General features: G+C 42.4%; 2 protein-coding genes across 2 annotated transcripts in view; one reads left to right on the plus strand and one right to left on the minus strand.

Annotated features, from left to right (window-relative positions):
• ABTB2 (ankyrin repeat and BTB domain containing 2) overlaps nt 1-21,862 on the plus strand; it is a 141,495-nt gene that overhangs the window by 54,315 nt on the left and 65,318 nt on the right. The window lies entirely within an intron of this gene.
• The window catches only part of NAT10 (N-acetyltransferase 10), a 103,225-nt gene continuing 94,390 nt past the window's right edge, over nt 13,028-21,862 (minus strand). The window contains exons 29-30 of the transcript XR_014585123.1: nt 15,863-16,065; nt 13,028-15,623 (exon numbers count right to left, since the gene is read on the minus strand). The gene's annotated coding sequence lies outside the window, so the exon portion shown is untranslated. The remainder of the gene's footprint in view (nt 15,624-15,862; nt 16,066-21,862) is intronic.

Below are 21,862 nucleotides of genomic sequence, written 5' to 3' on the forward strand. Positions count from 1 at the left end.
AAACTTTCTCTCTGAAGCTGCTTGGGTTTATTTTATAGAGCAATGGAAATGGCCTAAACTCAAGAGTAAAGGAAAATGCGGAATTTCAGACATCGTTCTCACACTGGCTGTCTCCCCTTGTGGCCATAGGTAGAACAGTTTGTTTCCAATCTGTAAAACGTGTTACACACTTGCTGTCGTTCCTCAGAGACATGGTATTGGAATTAGCTGTCCATTTATTTATTATGTCATTATTGTATTTATTTACAGTTTCTTAATGTGCTGTAACTCATTATGGTTCAGAATGGGCTTTAGCCATGGAGATTTTCTGTGGCTCAGAGAAGACCACGCCTGCTGTACTGCTCTGTCTTATTCATTTGAATTGCCAGAAAAAAAGCTAACAAATTGGCATGAGCTTAGAGGAGAGTAATACAAATGGCTCAGGGACTGGCTGGAGGTGTTAAATTAATGATGTAAGATTAAAAAAGATAAATATGTGTAGCTTGGTGAAAGCTGTTTCCCTGGAGTTAATTATGCCATATTATTTTAAAGATGTAAATGTTGATGGATTTGCTTAGTGTGCTCCAGAGAGGTAATTGGCAGAGAATAGCGGAAGCAAAAAGGAATTTCAAGTTGAATACCAGGGGAGAAGGATTTCCTGACAGTAGATGTGTTCTGTCACGCAGACGTGCAGGGAAGTGCTGAAAACCCCACTGCTTGGAACATGGAAGTCTCCTGCATGAGGAAGAACTCCTGAACTGTGATAAAGATGTAACCCACTGAGTCTCGTCTGGTTCAATTACTGTAGTTAGAGACTTAGATACTATTACTGATACAGCAGTAACTCAAATCAGAGATGAGCACTGTAGAAACACACAAACAAACTTTCTGTATCCGTTATAAGATCTGTAAAGCCATTGGGAAGCTCTAGGCCAGCTCAGAATTGAGTACTGATGAAGGGCCACAGCCGACACTGGTGTAGTCAGTCTGCCCTTTTCTGTTCCCCACCCAGCGGAGATCCAAAGGCACCCATCTGGGGAGGACAGCACCTCCATCACAGCAGAGCTGCCCTTGGAGTACCTAAGAAAGCAGCTGCAACAGCTCCTACTGAGTCATCCTCCGTGCACAGGATTGCAGTACCGTGTGCCTTTTGAGTTCGCAAACACAAAAATGCTGCCTGAAGCTGTCGAGGTCCTCCTGATCTGTAATTGTAAAAACTACTATTGGAAGGTTCGGTAACTATAGAGAAAACTTCAGTTCTTCACTCAAGGGGAAAAAAGTTCAACTTAGCAGTTAATTAGGAACATCTTTTTCCTTTCTTAAATGAGTATTGTTTCTCTTAGATTCCAGGTGTTCCTATGCTGGAACCAGAGCTGACCTGAATATTTAAGGCAGGATAGCTGTGGCACCCTGGGGTTTCTTGCAGGTGAATTTGTCCTGGTAGTCCTAGCAGCATATATTAACCCATGCTTATTGCTGTGCTCTTGTAATTACTGTGCTTCCAGTGATCAAGGCTAACTCGTTCAGACTTACCGCAAGCATCTCCACAATGCTCACCAGACAGCTAAGCATTTTGCCTAGAAAATAGCAACAGAAAAAAAAAAGGGGGGGGGGGGGTATTTCTGCCAGTTAAATAAGACTGAAAGCTATAATCAAAATGTGTTGATTGTGCAGCTTATTTAGACCAGACAGATCCTGAACTCTGGTCTGTAGAGTTAAGGAAGAAGTCAGCCTTGATTGTGACTTTTAACTTGCCAGGCACTGGGTTTGATCAGAGAATTGGATCAAATGTCTTTTGTAAACAAACCAGTACATTCAGAAACCACATGTGAGAAATTATAGTTATGAAGCCCTAATCATATTGGATGGGAAATACCTACATTATTCCCTTAACTAGGAGCACTTATTTTTCTGAAGAATGACTGAAGCTAGGACTTGAAGGCAAAATCCTGTGAAGCATGTGTGTTGTATAGCTTGTTGACAAGCTGCTGCTTTGCTAAACCAGCAGGCCTCTTACACACTCCTGAACGAAGTGGAGAGAAAGTTTGCTGCCTGTTTGTCGTCTGTCAGTCCCATGGGTGCCCACCCTGCATGGGTGGCCCCCAGCCATGTGCTTAAAGCCTCCCTGCTCTTCAGAAGAAATCTCTAAAATACTTAGGCAAAGATGACTTTTGAAGTACAGTGTTCCTCTTCAGTTGTCGTCACACATAAGAGTTCATGGACTCTTCTTGTTACATCTGTGATTATAGGCATATGTGAGGTCACATAAATAATGCTTCTGCCAAGCTTCATTACCTACCTTGGTGAACCCTGCAGGATTTTGTTCCCCACCTGTAATACAGTGATAGCAAGAAAGTCCAGTTCCATTCCTTTCCCCTGTCATCGTTTCATTCCTTGTCTACAGCGTTTTGCTGTGCCAAGCTTCGGCCATAGCAGAGCAACTCTTAACCTCTAAGTCCATGATTTCTGTTTAGCAGCACGTTGTTTTTATGACATGCACGAAGTCCATCCCATAGAGCTTTAGGGCATCTCAGAAGTAGGGTCTACAGAGAGGGCTGAAATCCTGAGTGAAGACGGTGTGAAGTGTTGACGTTTTCATGTCATCTTTTTTTCAAGATGCTTCTGTTTTGGGACATTAAATTGGAGATAACTAGATTTTATGAAACAATCCCAGTGGAATTAAAACAGTGAAATTGTTAGAGTTGCTGAAAATCAAAGAATCCCTGCTGTTCCTGTGCTGGGCAATGCCAGTACTTGAACACTTGCCACCCTCACGCAGGCAGCGTTTTTATTGAGATGTGTGCTGCCACGCAACCAAATATGAAAAACGATGTGAGAATTTGAAATGCTGTAATATTTTGCTTTTATTGAGCTCTCCACTTAAAACTTGCTTCTTACAAGGAGGAAGTGTGGTGTAGATGCCGTGAAAATTAAAGCCACCATGAAAACTCTATTTCCAGGAACAGCTCCGGCACTCGGGAAGAGTAGCTGACTTGTCAGGCTGTTCTAGCTTTCCTTATCCTCTCGCTGCCACTCACACATCAGAATGCACTCTCTGCATCCCATCAGTAACACTGCTCCAAAGAGAAACGCTGTGATAAGAAGTAGTAATGTGTCTGCTCCATTCATTAGATGTATTGTGACTTAATGATAACGCTAACTGAATTGGCTGAATAAGTGCTCTTCGGGCATTATGCCAGTGTTTCTGGGAGTTTGTGTAACAGACATGCTTCTGAGGAAGTGAATGAGATATGAGTCCGTCTTACAGTAGGCACCGATTTGGTGTCTGTTCTTGTGGTCCTCACCATCTTACAGCTCTAAAGTCATACATACCAAATTATATGGTTGCCTGTTTGATGTTAGCAAGCACTGTTTTTTGTCACAGTGATGACGACTGGAATTAGCACTCTGCAGATGGTATTCCCTGCCCTGTTGGCATATTCACCACCAGTCAAACTCTTCTCTTTTGGTTCCTGATCACTGCATGTTCCTGGTCTTGGCCCAGAGAGGTCAGCGGCTCTTTCCTTTACCTCTTTCTTTACCTTCCACACTTCATTTCTCTGGCATAAGAGAAATCATAAAGCAGAAAAACTTCTTTGTTCCCTTTCAGGGATTCCTGACAGGAGGTGCTACCGATCTTACTTCCCACTTATTAGTCCTGCACATTGTCCCCTGCTCCTTCTCTGAACTTCTGTAAGGGAGGACCACACAGCTTCACGGGCAGGGCTCAGCCTTTCTGTGAGGCTCCCCCTATGGCAGTAAGGGCAGGAAATGCTAAAATAATTAATGGTGGTGATACCATCATCATTAAAGCTGAGAGCTTTTTCTCATCCTTATAAGTGCACTCTGTGTGTCTGTCCTTCAGCAAAATCTGGGTTCTTTCATTATTTAACCTTTATTTTTACTCAAGCACAGGTGCATATATAGTAGGAGACATTTCAATTACTTACTGCTTTAGTTGGTTAGAGATCCCCTGGCCTCAACTAGAAACCTTATATAGAGGCAGCAAGTAGGCAGAGAGAAGAGGCAGGGGTGGCAGTGGTGGTGTCTTTTTAGGAATTCTGCTGTGTTTTGAATGCAAATTTTTCTTGTTTTCCCCTTCAGTCAAACTTTAAGCTCCAGCAAGCTGCTTCTAACTACTAACATATGTCTGGGCGTGGGGAAAGAGATGCAGGAGGGAATACTCCAAGGAGTACGGTAGCATTTCTACATTCTCTAAGCTAGTCATCAGCTACTTCAGTTGTAAAGCAAAAAAATTAAAATGAATGGTCTGAGACAGCAAGATTGTGTCATCCATATAGTGATTGTATAGCAGATCACAGTAACTGTAGTTTTCCTAGTGTTTTCATTATGAGGGAGGATCTCAAAGCATTTCAATGCTTTGTAGTAGTAAGGTGTTTATTGCCCCTACTTTACAAATGAAATCATGAAGGGACAGACAAAGTTAGATCTTGAATTTCTTGATTCATAACAGCCATTTACTGCTTTCAGTGTGAGATGCTGTACATAAGAAGTTCTGAAAAGTCAGCAATTAGTGATAGGGTGGGAGTTAAAACTGTGTCTGAGGTGTTGGAGAAGGCATGTGACAGAACTAAAACCAGGACCAAGGTCTTTTTCCTCTTTAGTTTTTTTTTTTTTTCTTTTAGCTCCAATATCATCATCGCTTTTGTCTTCAGAGTCAAACTACTACTGTCTATCAACAACCAGCACTTGCCTGCTGTAACCAGACAAGGGCTATTCTTGCTTGTACTTTTTGAAATGCCTTCATTGAAGTGTCACTGATGGTGATCTCTGTCAACTGTTTTATTTTAGTGCTTCAGTCTTTTACTGTGCAAACCGCTCCCTGGGGGCCACCTCACCATCTTATTTTCCCACCTCTGCCTTTGAACATCTGAGAATATTCTTTCTATCCCCACCCCTCCCAAAACAGGTATTTCTTTTTTTTCTGTCTTAAATATGGCATACGTGTGACTATTTATTTCAACTCCTTAAGAAGCATAAAGTTGTGATCTAAGTGCTGTCTTCTGGCTGCTTCATGGGAAGATGGGTTGGTGTGGAAGTAAGAGTTGTAATGTAGTCTTTTAAATCAAATTACTTTAACGTACAGTATGTGCCAAGGCAGTATCCCCATTATTTTTTGGTCTCATATTTGAGTTGCCTATAACAGCTCTATGACTGTTGTTGGCAGTGAGAGATGAGAAACAATGGCTATAAGGAGTAGAAAAATATATCTTTCAGATAATTGCAATCAAAATTGAGGTCCACTTGTACTGCAGTATTTAGCTTTGTGTTTCTGTGCATTCCTTCATTATACGTTGTTATCACCTGGGTTTCAGTACTGCACAGGAGCTGGCTGAGGCTTTGGTTCAAGTTTTGTTTTGAACATATGCTCTGTTCTTTTTCTATTTTCTTTTTTTTTTTTCTTTCCTTACTTCTGGCTTAAAAAAAAAGAGAAGAAAACTTTGGTTACAATCTCGGTGAGTGAGTTCTTTGAGCTACACCAGTTGTTTCTGGAAGCTAATTATCTTGTGTTGGTAAATGAACCAGTTAGAAAGAATGTTAAATATAGACTTGCAGCAACAAGTCTCCTGTCAAAAGGGAACCTCTCCCTGGTTCCAGATGAGATAGCAGTAACAGCCACCAGCTGGTAGGAAGGTGAGAAACAGAGTAAACCAGGAACAGGAATAGAATTGTAAGTATTATACAATGAGCTTCTTCATGTGTGCGTGCGTGGGGGGGAAGTTTGTGAAAAGCAGAGAACCAAGACAGTTTCCCGTACCACACACGTGGTTGTGTGCTGCTGGTACTGTAAGGAAAGCCTCTTTCCCTCTTGCTGCCCCTTCCCACCACCCTCCCCATTCCAGACTTGGTAAATGTTGAAATGAAACAGGAATTTGAATGCTGACTCAGAGGTATCAGCACATATTCTCTCCGGGTTGCTTTAATTCCTGCTTTTCCAGCTATAGCAGAATTTCTGCAAATGAAGTTTCAGGCTCTCAAATGCATCGACTTGCCCAGAGGGGAGTAATGAAATCCAGAACATAGCAATTCAAAACATTCCTGATTCCAAACCAATCCCCTGAGTCACTCGGTGCAAAGGACACAACTGAATAGTGAGCTCAATTCAAAACAAACCTGGAGTTCATTATCAATTTGGGTTGATTTAATCTCGTAGCCCTTTCATTATTCCTTTCTTGGACTCTGTGAGGTGAAAGTTTTATCTTCCACTGAAGAGAGAAAGTGTGCTTTGTCAGTGACATGCAGCATAGCCTATTCACATTGGTCTGACAACCTCCAGCACTTTGTAGTCCAAAAAGGAAGCTTGTGTTGAGAGTAGAGCATGGTAAATGGTTTACCAAGAGTCAGTGAGCTTCTTGTGCCCCATTGTATTTATGCATAAAATGGATGTGATAAAATATGAAGTTCATGCCTTTGACATTAAGTATACCACCACCACCACCCCGTTTATTTTCTGCATCTGTAACTTGCCATGTGAGGTTGTTGCTATGTTAAGCAGATACTATGCCAAGGTAGCAGATGTTGAGACAGTGTCAGATATCCACAAAGTTCTCTCTTCTCAAAGAGTCTGGTCTTGTAAGAGTATAGCTGATATTGAACAGATCTCAGGTGTCAATGGCTGTACTGCATAATTAAGTACAACTTTATATGGCAGAGAGAGAGAGTAATGCTGTCTGCATGTGTTAATGGTAATGAATGGATCTATTTACTAGGGATCTAGTTCAAATGGTTTTAATCTTTCCACTGGTTTATCATTTCATCCAGACTCTTCCATTAATTAATTAAGTGGTAATTAATCCTTGTTGCTGTTCATATATCTGTTCCATCTGAATAAATTTGTCTTACCTAGCTGACTAAGGAACAAAGGCATTTATGAACTCTTGTCTGTGCAAAACATGACCCTAACTAAACAATACATGTAATCCTAAGCTTAGGCAGTCAGTCGCTTCTGCTACTGTGAAGTACATATACCTCTGTTTCACAATAATATGTCTTTACGCATATAGTGCACATTTATTTTCAGTGCATGCTTAGTACAGCCTGGCTGAGGTAATTTTGGTGTCAGCAAGAAGTGAATGGTGCAGTTGTGGCATGCCACCTGTCCTTTGGCTGGAGTGATGGCAGGGAGTTAGGGGCTCCTCTGCAGGTTCACCCTAGGTGTATAGACTGGAAAAGCAGGGGACAGTGCTCTTATTCCTGCTGGCACTGGATGTGCCTCTCAGCTACAAGTTCATGCCAGGTTCCAGTGCATGTAGCTGGTGGTGAGACGCAGTCTGCTGGTGTGGTGTGGTTCCTGCACGTGAGCAGCAAAGTGACATACCTTCTACGTGGGAGCTTTGTCCCTAAACTGTGAATTTGGAGCCTGGGGGCTATCGTGATGTTTGAATTAGGTGGGCTCTCAAGAGTGTGATCTCTCCTTGCTTTGACCTGTCCCTCTGCAGACAGTGAATGTCTTCTAGATACAACCCAAGCTTTTCTTGAATTGGGAAACAGCTAAAATATAAAACTTTTACTTATGAGCTACAAAACTGTGCATGTTTCCCAGTTGTAACCTAAGGATGTCATTTAATCTTGAGACTCTCTGGATGCACAGTAACCATGAAAGCTCAAGTGAGAGTTTTATTTTCAATACAGAGGGGAGGTGTCTGTATCATTCATGATGCAAAATGTAATGCAGTAAGCAGGTATTTGTGCTTTCATTCAGGTCAGTTATTTGCCTCTCAAAAAACCTAGCAAGTAATAGGTTGGGTTTTTCCCCCTCTGCTGATCACACTTTATCCTCTTTCCTTGTGCCCTTCTTATCTATTCTTAATTCTCTGCAGAAATGCTTCGCTGAAATTCAGTCAGATGTGTACTATTCTGGTGTTCTCTGCATGGGCTCAGACGTTTTAAGCAGTTTCTTTGGAAGGCCTATAAATTGATATAGTAAATAGAAATAATCTTACCTTAAACTGCTCTCCTCTACGAAAATAAAGACAGGAATTGTAAAGAAAAGTTCTTGGTTAATGTTTGAGTATGAATCATAAGTTGCTTCTAAGGATATCTTAGTTTTGCTTGGTTCTAGTGCATATGCTGCATAGTCAAATTTTGATCTGATTTAAAACCCTGGCAAGCCTTTGATGTCACCGAGGTTATGCAAGGCTTACTTTGCAAGCCTCTCACCATTTCCTCCTGCCAATACAACCCAGACTCTCGGTCTCTTCAAGAGGAGCAAATGGTTTACTGGGAAATTTACTTGGTTCACCAGGGTTTTCCTGTGTTGTGACATGTAAGTAAGGCAGAAAGGAATATAAGCCATCAAAAGCAAGTCTGGTGTGTTAATCTGCCACTGGCTGGCCTGCAAGTGTGGTGCTGGCTGAACGCCCAATGCATGAGAGATGGGTAGGTGTATCTGTATGCCTTCCCCTGCCCCATTTAACAGCAACTTGGGGGGATTGTCTGGTTTTTAGGGTCAAGAAAAGTGCATCTTCAGCTTACCCTTATTTTTCTGCCCAGAGTCAATTACCAAACTGCACTGTTCATTAGTATTCTTCCTTCTCTAAGGTAAGATATCTGGAGGCTGCTAAAGCATGCTTGCATAGTGGAAGGTATACTACATAACGTAACTTCTGCCTGTGCTTTTCTGCAAAGCCTTTCAAGTGCCAGAATAGTCTCTCAGTCTCTTTTTGCGCATCCTGATGTTGGTACTCAAGTTGTATAAGGCAGAGGCATCACGGCACCCTAGTGTATGCAAGAGGAGAAACAGGTCTTTCATTCCTGTGTTAAATATGAGTCGTCATTTCTTGGGATTGCTGTCGGGGTAGTCCTGTTGTTGCAGCGGGCTGTCTTAAATATGCCGATTCCGTGCAACTAATACACTGCTTAACTATGTCCGTGGTTCCATTTTGGATAGTTCAGGCAGAAAGTTTAATAGCGCAGTGTGCTCTGTTGTCACAGTGGAGAAGGTGCTATTCGTGGCTTAGCTAAGCCTGGCAGCACGTGGCTAAAACATGAACTGGGACGCGTAGAAGGCAGGACCAGCCCAGCACAAGCTCTCCACCAAACCCAAAGCTCACTTCAGGACACTTGCTATATATCAAGACCTGCAGTGCAAGGCACTGTGTTTTCTCTTCCAAACAGCTTTCAGTGTCAGATGAGCTCTGGCACTCAGCTGCAACAACCACAGAAGAGGAAATGATTAAAGAAGGAGGATGGAGATGGCTAAAGGAGAGGAGAAGGGGGAGCTGCATACACAGAAAAGCAGAATTCCAGCTGCTTGTTTGGATAAAACAACTCAACTAATTGTTGTTAGTAGAAATTAGTCTTGCTTTTTCTCCAGGTGTGCCCCTGGCAGGTGTGTATCCCTTGATTTTCCCAGTGTTTGTACTGCAGAATTGTGGTAGCTTGTGCTGCAACATCTCACAGGACTGCTGTAAAGAGCATAACAATTTGGGATTTGTTTGCTTTTGTAGCTTCTGGACATGGCCTTTCCTGCAGGTCTCTCGTGACTCCTGAATGCTCAAATAAGAGAGCCCCAGGGGCTGCTGATCACACTAGCCTTATAGTATGGGCTAACAGTGGTGGAGTATGTATGTGGTTTTGCTTGTAAAAAAGAAGTGGAGCATGTTTTTAAGGAGCGTATTTCCTTTCTGCCTCCCCTCAGTGCCTACAGATGTTATTTCAGAGAGGACTGCAACTATGCTGGTTTGTAGAAATCATAGACTGTGTTGTTTCCTAAAATCCCCTTCAGTTTCTCATGCATCTGTGCATGTATACATTCCTGTAACTCAGGACTGTTCTTATAGGTTTCACAATGAGATATATTTTTCTGGGACTTACTGGAAACATTATCAGAGAAAAATAAACGCTGTAGAAAAAACTCATAGCTGGTGACCCAGCTATGTTGTGTTTTTTCTGTCTGTTTTTTATTATAGTTGTGGTTTTCACTAGATTTGCTTCAGCTGTGATTTATTTTAATCTTCTGCTCTGGCATTTGCTGTTTAAGTTTGCATATTCCTTGTATTTTGTTGAGTGTTACTACCTTTTTGTTCCCTGAGTTGTGGGATTGTTTTGAGGTGACATCCAGGCCTTTGTCTTGCTCCTGAGTTGCTCCTGGTTGGCCAGATCTGGGTTGGAGCTGGATTCCCAGGTTCCTAAGTAGGGCGTTTGGGGTTTTACTTAACATAATAAATAACTCTTTGGTGGCACTCGAAAGTGTCTAGGAAGATCTTTAAATCTTTTTGATTTATTATGTGTAATTTCTGGGGCCAGTTTTCAGCAGAGAGGTTGTGGGGTGAAACAGGAGCAAAAGATTTCTCTGTAGATTTGAGGTTCTTCTGGTTCTCAGGGTTAGATAAAATGCAACCCCTGCAGAGCCCAGGGTGTCCTTCATATTCTGTTGTTAAATGTGGCTGTTAGGGGCTTCCATTCTGCCAGAACTGCGGGCTTTTTCTAGTTCTCGATCTGTGAGCTCAGAGCTCTTGCCTGCAAGACCTGCAGTCTCACACTGCGTGTATTGTTTGGGCAGGAACTTCTCATTTGGTTACCAGATGATTCACAGGCTTGCTGTGATACTGGCTGATGTCATGTGTCCTGCTCCCACGCCCACAGAGCTCACACAAATCCTCTACTTTGCTTATATTTATTTTGTTTCTTTTGTAGTGAAAAGAGTGGCTGCAAACCTCAGTTGTGGAAAGCAAGTGTGGTCAACTACGACAAGGTTTTCTGGCTTTCCTTCCCCTCGTCCTTCGTGTGTGTACACACACAGAGTACAGCCTTCTCTTTCCTGCCTAAGCTGGGATCTGATTACTCTGTATCCCCTCTCTGCTCCCTCTCTCCCTCAGCTGATAACACGAACCCTGTTATTAATACAAGCTTTGAGAGCGTTCTCTACCTCACTGCAATCTTGTCTATGAAACTTGTGCAAAAGTTGCTGTCCCTGCTGCCCATGCTGCAAAAGCAAACACGTGGTCGTTTGGCTGGCACGGCAGCGCTACGCAGGCTGACGGGGAGCTGGTGATACAGTCTGTCTGTCTAAACAGCCCGTGCTGCTCTTTTGTCCCCAGTCATTCCTGTGCAGCAGGGAAGTGTGGTTTCTCACAGAAATTAAATATTGCCTGCCATGTCCTGTTATCTTGGGGCTTGAGTTTGTGTATATTGCCCACTTGCCAGACGGGATCCTGCTCCTTATCTTCAGTGAGCCAGCTGGCTGTCATTTAGGGCAACTTTAAGCTGCAGCCGTAGCCCTGGGAGAATGGAGTTGGTGCCACGGGCACAAGTCACCTGGCCACGGACTGCAAGTCTGTTACTGGAGGGACTCTGGGTACAGCCGGTGTCGTTTGTCAAATGTCCAAGGGTCTTGCACCTGCTGGCCTACCTCTGCATCTGATTTTTGTATTGAGTGTCAAATGTAAAGAAGCCAAACCAAACCCTCGGTGAGCAGAAGGATGCCTCAAAGGAGTGAGCAGCATGCCCGGGATGGGTCGTTGTCTGCCTCTTCAACCTGAGAGCTGGCACTCAGAGATCCAGACCTAGAGCTCTGGCAATGGACTGCGTGGCAGGACTCAAGTACCGATACACTGCCCTTGCTATTGGCCTAATGCGAACTCCCATTGAAATGTTACCGCTTTATTATTCAAAATGAAACTCTGTGTAACCATTTAGACCATTTTACTGTTGCAAGGCTCTGTCTCCAAGCAGAAGAGCAGAGAAGCTAAGTGTTTAGCAGAAAAATGTAACTGGTAAACCACAAGAACTGGAAAAGAATTAAGAGTGTGAAATAACACTTTCCCTCCCCTTTCCATGAGGCTTCAGCTTGATAGAATCTGTGTAGCGAAACAAAGCAAGCATTTTTTCAATAGGATGCTGTTTTTTTTTTGTTGTTGTTTGTTTGTTTTCCAATTCTTCTGTAACTTTATCACTTTATTTTAGCCCTCTAATTTGGTATTACCAACAGACTCCCAGGTAGGCTTTTGTTGCCTTAAGGAACTTGTAGAGAACCACTCTCATCTTGACATTTGTTTTTCAGAAGATGTAGCAAGATCTCCAAGACACTTTTCACTTCCAGTTTCTGTATAAGTAGGTCTGAGGCAGCCCCATACGGCTTAGTTGGTGACACTGTGAGAACACGATTTGGCTTTCTTTGGCCAGTAGGTAGCAGGAGATGGTCCAGTGAACCTAGATGTAAAATTGCTTTGAGTTGAGAGTGGTATCAAGTGGAATATATTGCTGTGACACTTGCACTGCCTCTGTATGATATCTTGAGAAAGTGACAGGTTAAAAGCAAAGCCTCCAAAGTCAAGCATCAGGAAAAGAGAGACTGGCATTCCTTGTGCCAAACAGAGGAAGTTTAACATCTCTTCTATTCTGCTAAATGTTTGCTATGACAGAGTAACCAGTAATTGTGTGAAGCTGCAGAAGGTCAGTGTTACAATTTTGTAAATGGCTCTGATTTTTTTTTTTCAAAATTTGACATAGCACCCAATCTTTAAAATGTTACTAATATTTTGGAGCACTACAAATGTGAAAACGACAGCAAGGACTGTCTCCTTGCCATTCGCTCACCCCCTGCTTCCAGTGGTATGTGCTACAGCTAGTTCATGTTCATGTTTTTTTTTTTTTTCTTTTTTTTTATTCTTTTACAGATAGCAATCCAGCCTTTATACGTGGCAGGCTAAGCTGGTTGCAATGATATGCTGTAAAACAAATTAATAATAAGAAAAATTTATTTCAGACTATTTTATGTGGTGTGATTTATGGGCATTCCAAAATCACTCTGCTTCCATCGTGCAGGATCAAACAGAAGATGTTGAATAACAAAATGAACAAGGAATGTTTTTTTTTTTTTTAAAGGCTATGCAACAGCAGCATGTGCTTTCTAGCTGGATGGGAGAATGTATGAATGTTGAAAAGAGATTAGAGGCGTTAGGGTGAGCCAAGATATTGTGCTTTTTAAAAGAGCGGGGAGGGGAAATTCATCCATTTCACAGTCTGGCTGCGAGCCTGCCAGCCCTTAGTCATGGCCTTGTGAAAGGCAGCAGAGAGGCTGAACTGACCATTTATTTGCCTTTTATTTTTGGAAGGAATGGGTTTGGAATAAAAATAAAATAAAAATCTGACTCTCTTACATGACGAAACAATCCATTATATTTTGGCTATTATTTGAGAAAGGATGGCTCTGCCTGTCACAAACTTGGATGCGGTTCAGACTCGCTGTGCCAGAGACCCCCACGGGGCCGGATCCCCGGGTCCCAGCTGGGGTGATGTCATTGCCAGTGGCTGAAGTTGCTCAGGACCAAGCAGGGAATGTGGAGAGCTGCAAGGAAAGAAGCAACTTTCATCTAAAGGTGACAACCTAGGTCAAGAACAGGTAGAATGATAAGTGAGTGGCACTGTGCAGTTTCGGTATGGATGGGCTCCATACAAGAGGGGACAGTGGAGCACCTGCGCGTGGCTCAGCTGTCTGAGTATCTGTTGGTGCAGTCCCGTCAGGATGTGGTGGGGAAAGGCCTTTTCCTCTGCTAAGAAGCTAAATGGATCACATGCTCCCGGCTGGAAGCCACGTGGATTCATTACTCACTGCAGAATTATGGTAAACGATCCTCTCTGGGGCCTCTGCCGTCTGCGTACCCGCAGGAACCTGCTCTCCTGCGGGACGCTCTGGGACTCTTACTTAATCCACTGTGGCCCTCCTTCCAGGGTACTCGTTTTCCTTTCCCTATTTAACCTGACTCATCCGCTGTTCAAAAGCAGTATAAATATGAAACAGGAAAAGTCCTTGGTCGGAAGTTGTGCTGCAGAAATGTACAGTATATCCTTCCATACTAGATGCCTTTAAAAATCTGAACATTTAATAAAAATGTCCATATTACTCCCCTGTTCATAGGTGGAGAAAGGAGGCAAGGAGTAAAATGTCTCCTTCAAAATCCCTCTGAACAGAAGACCCCACTGAGGATATAATCAGGGAAGTCTAGCGTCCCGTTCCCGTGTCTGGAACAACATCCTTCTGTAGCTTACCTGTGGCAAACCCAGCCCCGTGCTCATCTGCTGATGATCTGCAAGGCTCAAAGCTTCAAACTAAGGGAAGCTTTGCATAAAGCACCAAGTGAAGGTGGCTGGCGAAGCTGTGTCTTTTAGTCTAACCACAACTGATTTATTGCCCTCCAGTCGCACTCTGGCAATGAGGAGAACTTCCGATGTGTGGATCTGGTGACGTTAGGAGTGGTTTGCTGCTCCACTGCATGCCCAGGCTTGCCTTTCATCTCCTGGCAGCCTTCTAAAGGCCGGAGAGCACAGAGAGGTTTTGGCCTTATCTCGTAACTCTTTGTAAAATGGCTTCTTTGTCAAATAATTGGTTTTGGAAATGTTTTCTATCAGTATGAAAAGCTTGCACTTTCATCAGGACATAAAAGGTACCACGAGTGCAGAGGTCCAGCCCCTGTACCACACGTGGGTTTGGACAGAAGGCCTCTGGGCTGTTCCCCTACTCGTCCCCGTGGTCCCCAGGGCTAGCAGTTCGGGTCCCAGTTGTGAACACCAGAAATCTGCAATTCCAGCCATACCCACCTTGTAGCGAAGAGACAATAAACTGATTGCTTTTCAGTCTAATGCTTCCATCGAGAAAGCTGCTAACTATATCTGTTTGCTGAAGCTCTTCTTGCTGTTTGGGTTATTTTTTCTAAGAAGGCTTTTGGGGGGAAAAACAGTTATGAAATAGCCTTGCAATGAGGCTGATGTATAGTACTGTGCTTTATATAAAGCAGTGAACTAGCACTTGGCCTTTCGTCTCAGTGGGTCATGCATTCAGTGCTCACAACAATAGGATCTCGCCTCTGTGAAGACTGATCTGAGAGCTTTTGTCTGCCATACTGCTTCCTTCCTCTGCCTCTCAGAGCATTTTCCAGGCATCTCTGAGGCCTCGTAAGTGGGAAGCAGTATTGTTAACTGTTTAACAGATGAGAAAACTGAGGGAAATGCCTTAGTCACATGATTTAGTGGCAGACTGGACTAAATTCAATATTTCTGCTGCTGTGTCCCATGAGCTATGTACTAAGCCTACTGTTGCCTTTACAGCCTACTAAGTCTTTTCCCACTATAACCTCTGGTTCAGCACAGCCGTATGGTTTATAATGCTACTTCAAAATAGTTTCCCTTTTCTTTTGAGAATAGAGAAGTTTTTCTTCAAAATATCTACCCTCCCCCAGATTTTTATTTTTAATCATCCCCTGCTGAAAAACTCGACATCAATCTGATCTCAGCTTGCCCTTCCAGCAGGAGAGAGGGGTTTGCATAGGCCCCATTGAGAGCAGGGAATGTCAGCGCCTCTCTGGGTTATTTAAGATATATCTACGATCTAATAAATCTCATGTTGTCATTCTAATGGTACAATAACTTGGAAATGAAAGAAGTCAGCTGGGGGAATGTGTGCGCACTGGAAAAAGCATCCAGAGTACTGTGCTGGGTTTGGATTCTCTTGCGGAAAAATCTTGGAAGCTGTTAGTCTGGTGCACAGAAGCAATGAAGCAAAACAGTGATGCTGCTCTAATAAAGGGAGAAAATAGGAGAAATGGTATACTTCGTGTTTCAGTTTCTTCTGGACTCTTGCATTCTTTTTTTTGTAGTGATGCAAGTTGTGGTGGCACTGTCCCCTAGGAGAAAGCAAACATAAAGAAAGTAAGCCAAGGGGTAACCAAAAGAATGCTCAAGTAGACTTGGGTGTCAAATGATGGTGTTTTTGTTGTTGTTGTTTTTGGTTTTTTTTTTTGTGCCTCCCAGCTCTATATACTGAATAAACTACATCCACGTAGAAATGCCTTGCTCCTTTAAGCTGTAACCCAGGTACAGTGCAGTATGTTGCATAAGACTGCTCTGTGCAGAAGTATTTTACCTGAAGACTGCATAGGTGGCCTGTCTAATCACTCCAGTAACTAATACTCCAAAACAGGAAGAGAATGGTTGGGTAACCACTCCTGTTTTCCCACCCTCTTCCGTGGAGCATGTCTGACTTCCAGAGCTCTGGATTTCCTGCTCTGCCACAGTCCTGAGGAGCGATGCAGGGCAAGGTCTTTGCCTGTGCCTCCATTTCTCCAGCTGCAAAACAAAGATCCAGTTCTCAGGTTTCAGGCAGCACGCAGGTGTAGGCAAAAGTGCATTTTCTTTCCTTGTGCTTGGCGGGGAGAGGGAAAATACTAATATGTCTAAAGTGCGCTTCCTTTCGTTGTAAGATACAATAGGAAAAATTGGGAATAAAACTTGATGCAACAAATATACTTGACTTTTATTTGTGGAAAAGGCATTTGGCAGCAAAAATCAAAAAGCTATATAAAAAAACATATATAGCCTCTTTGAGATAGATGACCTGTGTTTGGCCGGTAGAATTTCCTGCGTTCTGCTTTTCACTTGCTCTGTGCTTATAAGATTTATATACTGTATAGATTAAACACATACAGTATGACCTATGGTATGGTTTAGACTTAACGTAGACTTTAGGGATGATGTGATTAGGCTTATAAGAGACGCTCTTTCTGAGTTGATGAAACCATTCTTACTCAAATCAGTGCCAGAGATCACTTTACAGAAATCAGTGAAGGCCCAACATCTTCTGTGAGTCTGGATGAAACGCTCTGCCATGCATACTTAGGGACTGTATTTTTCCATCTGGAGATGCTGTAGGTGTTCATGGAGGTATCTGTTGGAGAGGAAACTTGCTGATAACTTGGAAGGGGAGCCTCTTTATCCTGGGCAGATTTCTTATGATTTAATGAAAACTTAAGCTCAGATATTAAATGTTTTTGTTTCAGCGTTGTACCCTGGAACTTCCCCCAGCCCAAAAGGATTAAGAAGTGATTATATTTTTTTCCAGAATGTCAGCTCTGGTGGCAGATTAACGGGAGATTACTGGAGCTGTTTAAGAGGATTCACCATTGTAAGAATTGAATTTTCAGAAGCTGAACCTTATTTAAGGTCTTCTTTCATCAGAACACTCTAGTCTGTATGGGTCTGGGAGAGGTGGAAAAGGTGGAAAAAGTCTATCAAAAAAACACCTTTTACATTTGCTTGAAGATCTTTCTGAAAAGGTAACATTACTAAATAGTATTTCTGTACAGACAGAAATCTTGAGGAAGGAAAACTTGCACAGAGGGTGTCAGTAAGTTTCATGGAACTGGTATTCCTGTGTTCTGACACTTGCCACTGTACTAGGGAACAAAAAAATACATGTTTCGTGAGCAGAGAATTTCCTACCTCTGTTTCCTCGACTGCAGAGTTTTTTTTTCTATGATATAACAGTAATGTTTGTACTTCTGCAGCTTTTACCCAAGTATTGCACCACATATTAAGATGACCAATACATCTATGTGAGTAATGTGGAAGGTTTCCCTAACTGCCCTATAGTAGCAGCCTTCGGGGCTGAATATGGCAGCTGTTAAGAAGCACACAGGAGCAACTTTACACAACAGTTTAGGCTGGGAAATGAAGAAAACTGTGAACTACATGTGTCACAAGTGAGTTAAAACAGTTGGAAAGATGCTGTTCATGTTATACTGTATCAGGATGCTTCATTAAAATTTCAGCTTTCGGAAAACAAGTGACATGAGCCAAACAGTTGGACCTCTGAGAATGCAGCATGCAAATTCACTACATTCGTAAAATAAATTAATCATTCAAAGTTATGAAAAAGTAGCCTGTGGGTTATGTTAAAATCTGTAGCATTTGTCTCCTCAGCAGACACGGCCGGACTGAGTCACAAGCATGAAAGCTTGCTTGTAAATCCTGCGTCTGCACAACTACGTGAAAGTTTTCACTTTCATTTGAAATTGATATTGCAAGAATATGCTTTAAATTGTGTTCTCAGTGACTGAAGGACTATAGGAACATCTGCTTAACTGAAGAGAGTCTAAAATGATAGCCCTGTCCTGAGTGTTTTAGGCCATGGTAAGACCCTCAGAGAATCAGCAACACACAGCCAAGCCTGTCTTGTCAGTATGTCCCTTGGCTGGCCCAGCACAAGTACTGTGGCCATTGAGCGAAGACTCTTCCACACTCCCCATCTGTCTCTGACCATCTCTGCGGGGAAGGAGAGAGGAGGGGTCCTGAACAGAGATAGGGCTTTAATGAGCTGTGGCACTGCGGTATGCTTTGAACTTGCCAAATGCATTAGTCCAGCCCTGATTTCTCATCATTCCTCAGATCAGTCTTAAGAATGGCAGAACAGTTTGTATGTCCACAGGACGGCAGTTTTCATTTCTTAATTGGTAGGACATTGTTGCTGTGTGTGGGCAGCTACTGTTTTGTTTTTTTTTCTCCTTTCACTTCAGCAGTGGCTGTATTTCCTTTTTCCAGGAAGCACTGCCTATGAACCACCTTGTTTGATGTGTAAGAAAGTTCTTTTAGATGCTTCAAGGTAAAAGGCATCTGTAAAGGTGCTTTAAAATTAATGATGTCATGCCAGCTCCATCAGAGAGTTTATGATTCTTGGCAGCTTAGACTCTCATAAAATGTGTAATTTATCAATTTTGCTAAATGAGAGAAATCACCCTCCAGCTGAAGTCAGGAACATACATGCTTTAATTGCATTGATGGAGGAAGAACGTTATTAGATGAGCTGTCATACTGTAACTAGTTCAGCACAGTATTTTGTTTTGGAATGAGATTGAATATTGAGGAAGTATTCTTTAATTATGATCCTTAAAATATTCAAACATCAGCTGGCCTTTTTGCACATTATGTTGTATTTTCCTTTTTCAAGCACAGCACTACATGTAGAATTCCTTGGCACGCTGGCACTACTCGAGTCTAACTTGTCATCAGCACCATGCTAAAATGGCTGTATAGCTTTTGGGTTGGAACTACCTTGCATTCATCCATCTTCAAGTGTGAACCAAGAAATCCCACCTCTGATTGCATGTTTATTACACAGCACATAGTGGGGTAACAAGTAGTGGCTGCGGGTTCAACTGGGGACCCTGACCTGGGGTAAGCACTGCAAATTCTGGAAGCGGTAGCAAGATATGCTAACGGTCCTGAGTATTTTAAGACCTTTTTAAAAAAAAAAAGTAAAATAAACAACTGTGAGGAGTAAAGAGAAAAAATGTCTTTTTTTTATCAGTTATGGGTAATAAGTTTAGAAGGAGACTTGCCCATGGTATCTAGCAGAACTAGAGAGAGAACCCAGACCTCCTGCAAAACCATTTCTCCCTGCCTGTTGTACCAAGCAACTTGCTAATTTGAGAGTAATATTGTTCCAGTTCTCAGGCTATCTGGGCTGATGTAATGTTTTGGCTACAGTCAGGTGGATCATAATAAATTTTCTGGAACCATTTCCAGTTCTCTGTTTCTTTTCTTATAAACAACTTCTTGCACTTGGCAAATTCGATTTGTCTCAGAATGCCGAAACTACAGATAAGTTTTCTACTAATTTCTAAAAGTAAATCTTTTTACTTTTTTTTTATAAAAGCAAAAGAGATGCATTTAAAGGTTCCTACTTAATTTATGATTCTCCATATTTCTGCAGCTTATATTACATCTGCAAGATGTGGTGGCAATATATAAGGGTGTGGTTTCATGGCAGCTCAAGACGAAGTAAATTGGTGTTGCTGCAGTCTTGCCCATCCCCTCTTGCCCCCAAACGTGCTCCCGCTGCCTCTGTCATGCCCACGCTGGCATTTGTGTGTTTATGCAGTGCTTACGCTGATTCAGGGCATTGATGTGACTGCTGAGAGAGGGGATAACAAAAAAGAGAGACATCCCTGTGTTTCCTGAAGCATCGTGTGATACAACTGCACAAATGCCAATTCTGACAAAAGCAGGCGCCAGGAACACAAAGCTCAGGGTTAAGAGAGAGGCAGGAGCACAGCAGCTCCATTACTGGTGGTAGTTAAATGAAAGTTTAAAGCTTGGTAATGAGAGTACCAAGCCCCCAGCCCATTTTTAATGCCCTAGGTGTCTTTGAGATGCTACCTCTTAGCTGGGTGAGCCTGCATGGAATGGGTAGTGCAGAGACATATGGGTGCGATCTGGCCTGAAGCATGTTATAACGACAATCTTTCATCAGGTCAGCTCATTAAATAGGGTGAAAGGTGATTCAGTCTCTGGACAAAGACAGCAGGTTATACAAGTGCCAGTCACCTCTGGGGTAGGATAATGTGAGAGCTGTGACTTGAGTATCCCATGCTGTTTGTTTGCACTGCAGATCCTGAGCTAGCTGTGAGATCAGCTGGGGTGGTAAAAAGCTTGTTTTTACTGACTCAAGTGTCCAGGCACCTCATCTAAGACATAACACAGAGGCTCATGTTGCGAACACAAACACAGAAGAGACACTGCTCTTTCTTCTCTTGATAATTTTGCACAAGTAATCCATAACTCTTGCATCTTGGAAATGAGAATAGTAGAGGCTACAATAGCTGCAGGACTTTGATGTATTTCCTGCTCTCAAAAGCTGTAGCATTTACTACCTGTCAATGCAATAATGCTTTTTAAACACTGTGTAATACAGTTCTAGATACTGCATATAACCAAAACCAAGAGGTTTGGACTTGACTCCTGATGATTTTTTCTCTGTGTAACAATTTTTTGCTCAATCTTCTCTTCTTCGTAAAATTGCAGTTGCCAGATTTGATCAAAACATCTACTTTTTGCTGCTGGCTTTGTGTAGTTGTATACAACGTCCCCAGGTGCTAAAGAGACCCTTTCTGTCCAGTCTTTAGCCAGGTAAATACTAGGGGTTACCTGCTGATTTACTGGTAAAGGCAGGATTATGGCAAGAAACTCCAAGGGGAGATGAAAGAAACCTTTCTCTTGTACTCTGCAGACAGTTTGGTGGACACTGCAATGACATTCCTCAAGGTGAGATGAAGGAGACTACATGCTTACACCTGTGTGAGACACACAGCAAAATACAAATAGAAAATAGAGTAGCAGTGAGCAGGAGATCAGAATTCCTCCTGGCTTTACGGAGCACAGATATTTCCCCATTAGTTGCTGTCAGCACAGAGACCTCTTGACTTTATTAGGTCAAAGAAAGGTGCTAATCCATCACAGAAAATGGCTCAGGACTTGATTTATATTCATTTATCTTTGCTCTGCACAAATGCTTTGTTCCTTATCCTTCTTTGAATCTGGGCAGCCTAATATATTGGCATCTCAATCATCATTTGGCTCCCACTGAGATGAAGCAGCAGTGGTCAGGCCTGGAGGGCCATAACAGTAAATCAGTGATTTATTAATAAGAATAGGCAGTGAAGAGGATGTTGAAGAAAATAGGTAGTAAGGAGATTGTAGCATTTTTCTCTTAGTGTTTGGCTGATTGTTTTGCCCTGAAAAACTGTAAAACAGCAAAAACAAAACAAAACCAAGTATCTTCAACGTTCAAAGCAGAGTATCAAAAATGGATTCCTTTATCTTCATGTCATATTAAGGTGATCTTTGAAATTATCCCACAAGAGGTGCACATGGAAACTGAATAACTTTGCCCAGATAGCTACCAGGGATATCAGATTCCATCAATATTGAGAGGCAGCATGTCCAAACTCTGCTGGATCACCCTTTGTTTATCATGTCACTTTCCAGGGAATGAGGTGAAGGAAGGAAGTCAAATGATATCGGTGGCTAAAGGATATGGAGCATTATAAGTTGTGTGAGACCCCCAAAATTTTTAGGAAAAATATACATATATGTTAAGAAAGCAGTGTCTGTTCCTTGTTGAAATGTTTTCCAGTGCTCTCCCAATCTTTCACTGATTCCTCCATCAAGGAGTGGTTTGTTTGTTTTTTCTCAGTTCCCTTCCTGCTGCCCTTCTTCTTGGCATCTGTTTCCAGCCTCTTTGAGTCTTCTTTGTTCTCCTGTTTTTTACCCATTACTGTTGTATTTCTTTTGGGGATAAGATGGGTCT

The sequence above is a fragment of the Anser anser genome, assembly GCF_964211835.1.
Source record: "Anser anser genome assembly, chromosome: 5".
In the NCBI taxonomy this organism is placed as follows: Eukaryota; Metazoa; Chordata; class Aves; order Anseriformes; family Anatidae; genus Anser; species Anser anser.